This window comes from Scophthalmus maximus, chromosome 18, assembly GCF_022379125.1.
Source record: "Scophthalmus maximus strain ysfricsl-2021 chromosome 18, ASM2237912v1, whole genome shotgun sequence".
NCBI lineage: Eukaryota > Metazoa > Chordata > Actinopteri > Pleuronectiformes > Scophthalmidae > Scophthalmus > Scophthalmus maximus.
This window is the reverse complement of record NC_061532.1, coordinates 19703143-19715788: the sequence shown is the minus strand read 5'-3', so window position 1 is coordinate 19715788 and position 12646 is coordinate 19703143. Positions and strand designations below refer to the sequence as shown.

At 47.3% G+C, this 12646-nt stretch overlaps 1 long non-coding RNA gene across 1 annotated transcript; it reads left to right on the top strand.

The window, feature by feature from the left end:
• Window positions 1–3949: 3949 nt before the first annotated feature.
• Window positions 3950–10650, top strand: LOC118290014. Its single transcript, XR_007030081.1, has 3 exons — window positions 3950–4271; window positions 8092–8975; window positions 9094–10650. It is a non-coding gene; the product is annotated as an uncharacterized LOC118290014 (long non-coding RNA).
• The last annotated feature ends 1996 nt before the right edge of the window (window positions 10651–12646 follow it).

Genomic DNA, 12646 nt, shown 5'->3' with positions numbered 1-12646 from the left:
TAGCACAAGAAATAACATGACGCTAGTGGATGTTGCGTTATTCAAGTGTCTCTCCTCCACAGTTAAGGCTAGACTAGCAGCATTTAGTTATGTAGTATTATATTTAATCATTATTATCTGTTCAATTTACCACTGTCTTGCTTTTTTATCCCCTCCTGTTTTTCCTTTTTTCCCTTCCTCCTCTGCATTAAGTTTGTTTTACATCACTTGCAACAGGAGTCATTAGAGTCAGGGGGGGGGCCCTCAGGGGGGGTCTCCTACTGTCATTGCAAACTTTGCGCATTGTCACTGCTGTAGTTATGAAGTTTGCCTGCTGGCAAGCGGCGCCTCTGGCTACATAGTGTAATATTCAGAAGAACGTATTCACAGGAATTGAATATCTTGTCCATAACTCTGTTCATATATCAGTTAAATCTAGTTCCATGAGGTGGACCGACCTCCGTGTGAGTCTCCATGTGTCTACGTGGTGTTGAACACGTTGGTGAACTAAACGCTCCAGAACACGTCACGTTCACGTCGGACCTGCCCCGGGTCACAAAGACAACAACCAGGTCTTGAGATTTGGACACAATCAGTTGGAGGAAAGACGCCTCTATTTTGAACCCCCTCGTCCAATCACATCCGATATGTCACATCACTTTATCACACCTGAAGTGACACTAGCCTGTTCTGCTCACGCTGATCCTGATGCTCGACACAACAGTTCATCATCGTCATCACTGCAGTGAAATAGACGAGATTAGAAACTACGTGTTCCTTATTTGCAGGATAACTTCCCGTCTCCTCCTCCAACCAGCTAAACTTTCCAAAGATCTCCGGTCGAAAGATTGTTGATTTCTCAAGGTCGGCTCCAAACTTTCCAACTGCTGAGGTTAAACTTGGACTGAAGAATCCAGAGTCTGGTAATAATTATCCACCAGCTCCAACCGTCAGTTGTGGAACGGAATTTAAATCAGGACCATGCAGCTGTTGAGTAACGTTGTGTAATGTTCATGGAAAATGAATAACACGTGATTAAGAACGGCAAAGAAAAAAGGATGTGAGCAACGTTCAGCCTGGTTCTTGATGACTCATTACTGTGTATTCATGTGTTCATGTGTTCATGTGTTGCCTTGTAGACACTTTGAGGCACGACTCCCACTGTTGTGTTTGCACGTCGACTCTGGCCACAAGTCTGGTCCAGTGAGGTCATCTGACGCCTTCACCTGAGCCACATCCACCACGAGGGAAATGAAACCTTCTTTTAAAAATCTGTCGGTGGACGTTCCAGAACCTGCCTGAGGCGGTTGTGTGTGTTCCATCACGCGAAGTCGCCACTTCTCTCAGCTTCAGGCTTGAACTTCACCAACGCGTCCTCTGTAATTTCATCACAGGGGCGTCTTCTGAATCTGTTGGTTGTTAGTTGTTCATTGGCTCTTTGCAGGCGTCCAGTCTGACGTTTACTGCAAACCACAGAAAGTTGCCTAAAGCTCGTGGTGTTCTGTGCTTTTGGCAACTCAGCGAACATTTGTCTTGTTGTGCAGTGAAACAGCTGAAGTCCACATTGTGTCGCCAGCAGACGGCGTCAGTCAGTAAACTGAAGACGGAGCGAAACTCCAAAGATCTTCAGTTCAACGTCCAAGACCATAAAGAAAACTTTGAAGTATTTATTACTTTTCCTTTAAATAACTTCAGGGGCACTCAGCTGCTCTGAATCCACTGGATTCTAAATGTTAGGTTTAGTTCACACAAACTGTGAGAGCTGCTTCATGTACAAGTCTGTTGTAAAGAGGCGACAGTAAAGGAGTTCCTCCGCCTCTGATCCTCCCCCACGCCTCCTCCTGGATCAGTAAAGGAGTTCCTCCGCCTCTGATCCTCCCCCACGCCTCCTCCTGGATCAGTAAAGGAGTTCCTCCGCCTCTGATCCTCCACCACGCCTCCTCCTGGATCAGTAAAGGAGTTCCTCCGCCTCTGATCCTCCCCCACGCCTCCTCCTGGATCAGTAAAGGAGTTCCTCCGCCTCTGATCCTCCCCCACGCCTCCTCCTGGATCAGTAAAGGAGTTCCTCCGCCTCTGATCCTCCCCCACGCCTCCTCCTGGATCAGTAAAGGAGTTCCTCCGCCTCTGATCCTCCCCCACGCCTCCTCCTGGATCAGTAAAGGAGTTCCTCCGCCTCTGATCCTCCCCCACGCCTCCTCCTGGATCAGTAAAGGAGTTCCTCCGCCTCTGATCCTCCCCCACGCCTCCTCCTGGATCAGTAAAGGAGTTCCTCCGCCTCTGATCCTCCCCCACGCCTCCTCCTGGATCAGTAAAGGAGTTCCTCCGCCTCTGATCCTCCCCCACGCCTCCTCCTGGATCAGTAAAGGAGTTCCTCCGCCTCTGATCCTCCACCACGCCTCCTCCTGGATCAGTAAAGGAGTTCCTCCGCCTCTGATCCTCCCCCACGCCTCCTCCTGGATCAGTAAAGGAGTTCCTCCGCCTCTGATCCTCCACCACGCCTCCTCCTGGATCAGTAAAGGAGTTCCTCCGCCTCTGATCCTCCACCACGCCTCCTCCTGGATCAGTAAAGGAGTTCCTCCGCCTCTGATCCTCCCCCACGCCTCCTCCTGGATCAGTAAAGGAGTTCCTCCGCCTCTGATCCTCCCCCACGCCTCCTCCTGGATCAGTAAAGGAGTTCCTCCGCCTCTGATCCTCCCCCACGCCTCCTCCTGGATCAGTAAAGGAGTTCCTCCGCCTCTGATCCTCCACCACGCCTCCTCCTGGATCAGTAAAGGAGTTCCTCCGCCTCTGATCCTCCCCCACGCCTCCTCCTGGATCAGTAAAGGAGTTCCTCCGCCTCTGATCCTCCCCCACGCCTCCTCCTGGATCAGTAAAGGAGTTCCTCCGCCTCTGATCCTCCACCACGCCTCCTCCTGGATCAGTAAAGGAGTTCCTCCGCCTCTGATCCTCCACCACGCCTCCTCCTGGATCAGTAAAGGAGTTCCTCCGCCTCTGATCCTCCACCACGCCTCCTCCTGGATCAGTAAAGGAGTTCCTCCGCCTCTGATCCTCCCCCACGCCTCCTCCTGGATCAGTAAAGGAGTTCCTCCGCCTCTGATCCTCCACCACGCCTCCTCCTGGATCAGTAAAGGAGTTCCTCCGCCTCTGATCCTCCACCACGCCTCCTCCTGGATCAGTAAAGGAGTTCCTCCGCCTCTGATCCTCCACCACGCCTCCTCCTGGATCAGTAAAGGAGTTCCTCCGCCTCTGATCCTCCCCCACGCCTCCTCCTGGATCAGTAAAGGAGTTCCTCCGCCTCTGATCCTCCACCACGCCTCCTCCTGGATCAGTAAAGGAGTTCCTCCGCCTCTGATCCTCCACCACGCCTCCTCCTGGATCAGGAGAGATTTGGGGAATGTCCCGTCCCTGCGGCCTCTTGTTAACAAGTGAGTCACGCTGGCGTCTCACTAGAGGGCGGCAAACGCCAGGAAATGAATCAACGGAGGCGAGCTGAAGAAAAGCTGCAGCTCAGACAGTTTCAGTCACGTCGTGATGTTCAGTCCGGATGATGAGCAACACATTTCAGCACATTAGATTCCATCACGTCAGAGGGTGTCGGTCAGGTGCTGGTCATGAATGTCGGTGGTTCGAGTCCGACCAGAGGCCTTCTCATCTCTGTCACGGTTCATCCGATCGACTTCAGGCTCTAAGCGATCCTTTAGAAGAAGATTGTTTGTTGCTGATGATGTCACTGCTCTGGTCGCGGGACTCGAACCCGCAGCCTCGGGTACGTGAGACAGAGGCGCGACGCCAGCTCGTCTCTCAAGGTGTCAAACTGCAAACTGCACGCACAGCTTTCAATGCTTGATTTTGAAGTCGTCAGATTTGATTTTTGTTCTCCAATGGATAACGTAACTGATCAAACATTGCCATGTAATATTGTGATCAGTAATCTGACCCAAACCCGGAGCAGCGTCACAGATTATTACGGATCTTCCACCAGACTCAGTCGAGGGCAGGAGACGAGAGGAGGCGTCAGCATCTCTCACGCTCAGGCAGCAACACATCTATGATCTATATGATACATTTCTGTGTATATGTCTCAGTTATATGGGGAGGGGGGGGGGGTTGTGATGAGGGATTTCTTTGGGGACATTGTGACAGAAGCTCTGGAGGAATGAAAGAAGTGGATGAGTCACGCAGCCTCGTCTCAGCCTCTCAGATGACGACGAGTGCGTCAGGAGAATGACAATCAGAGAACACACCGCCCTGACCCGGCCAGAGCGACGGCGCCCCCCGGTGGCGTGTACATGGTAAATGGACTGTATTTATATAGAGCTTTTCTAGTCATATAGACCACTCAAAGTGTTTTACAGGAAAGTCACATTCACACATTCATACTGGCGTTTGCTGCACATTATTCTGTCACATTCATACACTGCCGAGAGCCGTCAGAGGCAAGTTGGGGTGAAGTGTCTTGCCCGAGGACACAGAGGCATTCGACTGGAACAGTCTGAATGAAGAAGTGGACAAACACACAGACTCACGTGTCCTGATGCTTCAGGAGACTTTGACTTGTCCACCGCCCAAAATACCAAATTCAACTCTTCTAGAAGAACGACGTTCCTTCACTTGACATTTTCGACTTAGAGCCATACTGGTTTATTTTAAGTGTAAGAGAGTGCGTTCAAATGTTATGTCCATTTTCTGCTTCTTTTCAATATGTAATTTGCCCAAAGTAGCACTGAAGCTGTTCTGCTCACTATATCTCCTGTTCCTTGAATTCGTGCTCCTGAGAACACATCACTTCCTGTCCAATTCATCAATTCAAACCAATCAAGCACTCGACTCCCTCGTATTCCACAGAACAACAAGGCTCTGATGTCAAAATGTCACAAATGACGAAGCGTTTCTCAATCAGTCGCCGACAGACTTCGGTGGAGATTTCCTTTCTTTTCATTTCAGATTGAAACATCACATTGTTTGACACGTGCGACTATGAAAGGTTTGACACAAACGACATTAACTCAAAATGAAATCACATGAAAGTCGATGATCTCGGCCGATGTGTTCGTCTCCACCAGTGGCAGGTCTCTCAGTCCTTTGACAAGCTTCAGGCCAACAGTCACCGATCGATGCAGACTCGTCCTCGGCGCGTCGACCTTCCAGCGATCCAGATGATAATGAAGACGATCGGTCTGCGGCTGACGTGACCGGTCAGACATAACCCAGCTGATGACGGCGTGGCGTCCGCTCATTGATGTCTGGACCACTCCTCTGTCTCTGAGGACACTAATCCCTTGGCAGGGGCGCAGGAGGCCAGAGGTCATGGTCGCCAGCTGACGGGAAGTCAGGACACAGGAACTGTGATCCACAGGGACACAGATGTGTCTGTCGTCAGGACGCTGGTGATCCACAACACACCTGCTGTCCAGACCAACACTTACCAACCTTGGTGGAGGGATGAACCCATTAGATTCGTCATCCTGGGATGTTTCATTGTGAATGAGATTCAGGAGAACAAGGACCCACGTCAACAGGTTTGATTACAGGTGAGGGAGGAGCTCAGGTCTGCTCCTTGTGGCCTTCTGGGGACAAACACCCATTAGGACGACGAGTGGCGTCTCTTCTGCTGGCAGAACCTGAGGGGCCACTAAAGATCACATGTCAGTTAGTCCTTAAACACTTCAGTACAATTTAGTGTTAAAAAAGAAAAAGACTGAAGATAATTGTCAGTTCTAAATGTACAGTATGATGACAAGGTTTCAGGCACAAAAAGCAAAATGAAGATGGTTTTCAAATACGACGCTATGAATGGTTTTTACTTATCAACTAACAAAGAGCAGAAGAAACTATATCATATATATATATATATATATATATATATATATATATATATATATATATATATATATATATATAAATATATATATATATTTATATTTGCTGAGGACAGTTTGAACAACTAATCAGATCCATAATATCCAATTTCTGGCACTTCATTCATTTTCCGGACCCGGTGACTACGTCCAATTTCATAAACAGTCCACAGGGATGTGTTCAGTATTTGCCAAAGCTCATTAAACTGAGAGAAACATAATCCTGTTGCAATTAAATTTCACAGTTCAGTTTTTGTATAAAACAAAACTAGGAGAAAGAATGTTGGAGCCAACCTGGGACCAATCAGACGCCTCCTTTGTGGTTATTAACGATATGAATCTAAACATCTAAAAACCTTGGCACCGTTTCAACATCGGCTGCTGCTGCAGCGTCAAATCAAACTCTCTCTCTCGCCGCCTCGTCCGTCTGTACTTCCTGTTTTGAGATCTGTGATCATATTCTTTTGTGATGAAGCAGCCGGTTCTGATTTTGTCTCTGGTCGAGCAGCGACTTCTGTGTGTTGTCATGTCGATTACTGCGACAACCTGCTTCTTCAGAGGTGCTGACAAGACACCTCAGCTGTGATTTACAGACATATGGTGGAGAAATACTTTCCACGGACTCCCTGACCTGAGGAAACCTGGGACACGCTCCACGTGCTGCGACCTGCGTCACGACCCTCCCACGGCCGACACCAGGGGGAGGTCTGACGATGAGGCGAGATCCGTCTGAAGGTTCAATCTGTCGTCTGAACTCCTCCGGAACAGACGTCGTGGAAAAGCTTCGTCGAGGGAAAATCAAACCGAGAGACGTGAGGAAACGCCAGCAGGCGTTTCTGTCCAAAACAAGAGGTCATGGATGACGGAGGACGAGCGGTTGGTCACACCAGTTCCAGTTCTCGTCAACCACAGGTGGAGGTTCATCAGACGAAGAAGAGGATCCAGCAAACAAACGAGGCTTTTAATCAGAAGGATTTGAGCAGCGACAGAAATAATAAGAAAAGTGACTGAGATCAAACTTCGTCAAGTTTATTTTCTTTCTTCTTTCCCACTTTGATACTTTGTTAGTTGAAATCATTTTTTAAAATTAAATTCTTGTCATTTTCGGCAAAATCTACAGAACAGCAACAGTTTGAAAGAGGAAATCAGAATCAGTGAAAAGACTTTATTTCTCAAAATAATGTTTTCATAACCGATTACTTGTTTAATTGATTTACTTTCTTTCTGTCATATCATTTTAAGAAGACTCACTACTCAAAAATTTAATGGAAATCTGTCCAGAGACTTTTGTGAAATCCTGTTTAGGATCCTTGTTAAAATACCTCTGACATCTGCCAAAAATCGATAATAAGTTTGATTATTTCGTCGTTAAATTCACGTTATTCTGTTGAAACGTATCCGTCCATAATTGCCGTCGCCGACTGTGAAGTTCTAATCATGATGCCAGTCACGCCGTCGGCCACATGTGGAGCTGTGGGCTGTAATGATCCGTCGCCTTGAATCGCTCCGGCGTCGGTTTGAAGCAGAGCGTTTTTCTGGTTCTGAGGCGAAACTCGAGGACGAGAGAGTCGCGTCCACGCGTCCAGTCGTTCCACGAACACACTGAGCGAAGAAGAGACGCTCTTCTGTTGCTCATCGATGGGAAATATACTTATTTCTTTCTTGTCAGAAGTTCCATGAAACTAGAATAATCTGAAACACAGTCCCACTTTCCAAAAGCCCGAGGTTCAAACCACTTGGTTTCTTCTTCCCTTCTGAAGAGATTTAACTTACTGTCACGAGACCTGGAGTAACTTTTCACGTTGCGTTACTCGCGTCAGTAAAAACAACCGGATGACATCCGCCTGTTCGTCAGTGGCGACGGGAGCATCTGTACGTTATTCGTCCTTCGCGACTTCGCGTATTTACATTGAAGCAGACGACACGAATTCCGCATCTTGGTTCTCCCGTCGTTCTCGTCACGTTGACTTTGTGTGTGAACGCAGCGGAACACAGAGATATTCTAACTGCACACACTCATAGATATCAGTCCCGTAAATACTCCAGATATTTTTAAAGGAATACTGCATATTGCATTTCACTTCATTTCTTTGATTTGTTATGATCTTGGTCTTTTAAATCTTGTGTGATGAATGACACAGGTGACAAACAGCAGAGAAGATTCCTTGGTTCCTTTTGAGACGTCAATCTTTTAAATCGGAGTAGATACAGACGTGAAGAGAAACATTATCCACTCGTCCCCGTGTTTCCCCAGATGGTCTGGAAGTCTGAACCAGTGATCTGTTCCACGCACGCCCACTGCTCCGACCTCCAGGCCGGACTACAAGTGACAGAAAGTTACAGCAGCATGAGGAAAATGACTGATTCCCTGAACGCAGCCGTCGGAATCCAACACTGGGTCGGTTCTGATTTACACATTTCCCTTCAGATTATCATGCAAATGTGTCAGAATTGTTGTCGTGAAGGTTTCGTCTCCCTTCGGTGGAGAAAACAAAAGCCAGATGGTTTAACGTTGTGTGAGGTGGCTCCGAGACGAACGGCAGCCTCCTGCTTCTGAAAGGAAATATCTCCCAGCATGCTCGGAGGCCCAGGGGTACTTCAGCCGCGACATGATTAATAACCCTGCACTTAATAATAGGCTTCAAAAATAATTATAGGCGATGGCTGGCTGGGGGAAGTGCCGCTTCTGAATCAGAATCAACATAATTACAGAGCACGAGGAACGTGGACAGATCCGTGTTGGTGGGATCACGACGGGATCAGGGCGAGGACGGAGCCACAATGAGTGGCCCCGGGGGTCGGGTCTTCAGTTCACAGAGGAGCAAAGACACCAGAACATATTCACATTTAAGAAGCTGAAATCAGAGAAGTTAGACATTTCTTTTCATAAATCCTATTATTCTAATAATTGATTATGAAAATAGTTTGGGGAGCTCGAAGATAGGTGAGAATAACGAGTCGCTGTCCGAGGAGCGGTGACGTGAAACAAGTGCAGATTTTATAAAAACACAAGGATCCTACAACGCTTTACTAACTAACCACATTTCAAAGACTTTACGCTTCACAGCAAACGGTTTTCCGTTTAGAGTTTTGAGGCTGAGCTTAGAGAGAGAACCTGCAGGGAGGACGAGGTCAGAGGTCAGACGAATAAGAAAAACCCCACATACTAATGATTCTGTCCACTTCTCAAACCCCAGTGTGAGCTTCAAAAGACTCTTTTTCCTTTTTATTCTCTCTCCCTCTCGGTGTCTCGCAGGCAGCTGCGTCGCACTGCGCCACGGGCCGAGGGACGACCTGCAGAGGAGGCCAGAGATTTAGCTGCGATTTCATAGTTCAGACGTTCATCAGTAGAGCCGGCGGCGCCGCCAGAATAACAAGAGGCTTCTTCACCGAGTCGAGTGGCAGGAAGTGGCTGTCGTGTGACGATGTGCACACTGAGCTCGGCGGAAGTAAACTGAGTCTTTAGCTTCATCCAGTGTGAATGGCGGGTTTCATTTCTTAGACACCGTACTGAAGCCGGTTTGCAGCTCGATGACGAGGACAATCCAGCTTTTCAACCGACCGGACATCAGGCACAACAATTAGGAGAAAAGCACAGTTTGTAATTTTTGTGCCGGTAGCTGCAGCTCAGTGTCCACCAGACCTCCCGTCTGACAGCGGTGAAACTCCTCCAGGAGACGCCGGCGACTCGCCGCAGACGTGACAGTCCTGTGCTCATCAGGATCGACTGCAGCAGCTCACTGGGTATTTGTGTCAATCAGCCCCCCGCCGAGACCGCTTGTTCCCCCGCCGCCACCGACGGATTGGTCGGTCGTAACGGACTCCGTAACGGTCGGCGGCCCACAAACAAGATGCTGTCCAGGACAGAAACCGTGAAACAAGACGATGTTGACGTGACCAAGAGTGTGAACTTGATGCCGTGTTAAGAACTGAAGCCCGGACGATGTATCGGTCGTCCGATCAAACGGGCGATATGAGCCTTTCACAGACGTAGTATCGGTATCTGCTTCGGTGTTTGTAGACATTTCGCCAATAGTTGCGGTTTGCAACTTTAACCACCAGAAATTACAAAAATCACACACTGGGGCTTTAATATGTGTCGGATGATATATTGGTATTGGAAATCTTTTACTCGCCGATATCGGCAACTGCGTCCAAAAAGCCATATCGGTTGGACTCAACTCTGAAGGGTAAACGTTGGTGAAATTAAATCTTGTAACGGACATGAACAAAACAAAACAAGACTCTCAGACGGATGAAACGTTGGAAAGAAAATCCTTGAATCCCATATTTACGTGATCGGATCAGTGAGAGTGAAACATGAGCTTTACTTTCCTGTGAAAAACATGAAGCAACCTCAGGAAGCGTCTCATTCAAATCTCCAGGTGAAGGAGGAGATTTGTTTCCAAAGGGAAACACTACAACAGCCTTGTAAATGAACCTCACACACACGCACACTGAAATAAAAACACTCTCAAACTGCTTGTTGCCTTGGAGATGAAGGGACTCGTGTTCCGTCTCTCGCCTCTGCAGTTTGGATTGAAAAGGAAATGCAACATGCGGAGTTATTCAGGGGGCGAGGACACTGGAGTCCGACTCGTCGCGACTTCACTGCGGCCTCGTCAAGGGAAAGCTGTTCCTCCGTTCCGTGAGAGTTCTTGGATGAAACAGTAGATTATGTGGGAGTAGTTATTATTATTATTTTGTCTGTATATGTTGCAGAAAGTCATCATGTCCATATCCTGACTTTAAATAAAGGCAGCATCAACCTCCAACCAGTACATCAAGTCTTGGTTGAGCTGGTTGGACTCTTGTTTTTGTCAATAGGCGTCTTCTGTTCACCTTCAACCTTCGCTGTACAGTCCGTTCCATTGGGGTTGCATTTTTTAGGAACTTTTTAAAAGGTTCCTGAAGACGTTGTAAAGACCACCTTATCATGAACAACAGGCTGTTCCACTCCAGTCCACCAGGCGGTGGTACTTCAATCTACAATCTATTGCAGTAGGTGTCAGGGGCGATACCCCGGTGAACACGCACTACGTCCACAATGCACAGCGAAGGCAGTATCTACCAATATTGTTTATATTATTATGATTATTATGCCTAAAGAGGACAACTTAATGGATATTTTGACAAAGAAGGAGAGAGAGGAGGTAAGGAAACAGATGTTGAGGAGATTGACGGGCTGAAATGAATTGGTGGAGTGATGGACCAGTCAGGCGTGTTCAGGACTGAAAGTCCCACCTCAAAGCTTCATGTACTGTTGTACAGTACTACCCCCCCGAACAGGGACTTTTTGGGGGGTAACATTTTTTCCTTCCAACTTAATTTAAATCCTGGTCCCTGCGATGGAATGGAGTTCCTGTGAAGGTTCCTTGGTAAGTTCCTTGTTCCTTGGTAAGTTCCTGCCGTGGAGAGGCGGCTCTTGACAGGAACTAAATAACTCAAGGATGTTACTGAAGGCAACAGCATATTTTCTCTGAGCCCGCTCGCCCGTGGATTAGACATTGAAGAGTCCTCCAACTGTGGAGTACAAGTCTTGACCCTTCAAACATTCATGTCAAATAGGAACTAGTAGTTGTACATGTACTTCTCCTCTCTGCTCTTCCTCCTGGCATTCATCTCTTGTTGCTCAAAGGAAGCTCTGTCCTGTGGATGCAGAGACAAGGTTGACTATTCCATCCCTCATTAGTCATGTTGCCATCGTTGTCAATGCCGTGGAGGAAACCAGCTGTTGCTGACATGGAACTAATGCAACGATTAGTCTCGGTTTTTCTGAGAGAGGAGATACGTGCCGTCAAAGAAAATCTGCAGCTCATCGTTTATCGTTCCTCTTGGTGGCCGACAAGAACGGAGACGCTCAGTGAGAGATTCACGTACAAGTGCACTAAATTAGATTAGAACCGCCCCGAAGCACTCGGTTCACCACAAATTCATGAGAATAATATCAGCAGCTGATCCGTGGAGTGGTTATTGACTGAGACTGTGGCCAATTAAACCCTTTGAACGCAGGTTTTTCCTTTTACTTTCCTTTTCTTCTTCTTTTTCTCCTTAACGGCAATTAGCTATTTTTCATAATAAATACTATTTTATGTATACAATTTTTCTGGGCGACGTGAATTCTAATACATATGTATTTCATTTTTTATGAGTATGCCAAGAAAAAAAAAAATATGAAAAACTAATTACAAAAAAGTGGTTTTCACTTGATACATAAGATTTTTAACATCTCTATGACATATACAGACATACTTGTTTCATTGTGAACGGCACCGGTCACAGTCTGTTTCCACAGGCAGGAATTTGTAGGTGATTTCACTTCCTAATTCCACATATGACCGAGGCACCGCCGGAAACATGTCGGTCCCGAACGGCCTGCAAATTAAATCCTGCCAGAGCTTTTCTTCCTGCGAAGCTAGAAAAATGAAAATCTTCAAAAAACGATGTCACTCAGCAGAACACAAACCTCCCCAAGACCCGAACTGTTGAAGTCAGTAAGGCCGCACCACATCGCACACACTCATAGATATTAATGATTCCTTTCATCTGCATCCATGAATTATTAACCTGGGAAATCAATCATATCTCACAAAGTTAAAGAAAGTGCTAAAGAATTCCTGGATCTGCCCCTTTGTCCAAAATCGAATGGATTCTCTCTCTGTCCACGTGGACAGAGAGAGACAGAGAGAATCCGAACAAACAGACGTACGGGGTGAAAACAGAAGCTCTCACTGTTTTCAAAGCCTGTGAAGTTTTGGAAAAGGACCGTAATTATCACTGACTTGGAAACAGAGGAGCTGATATCGCAC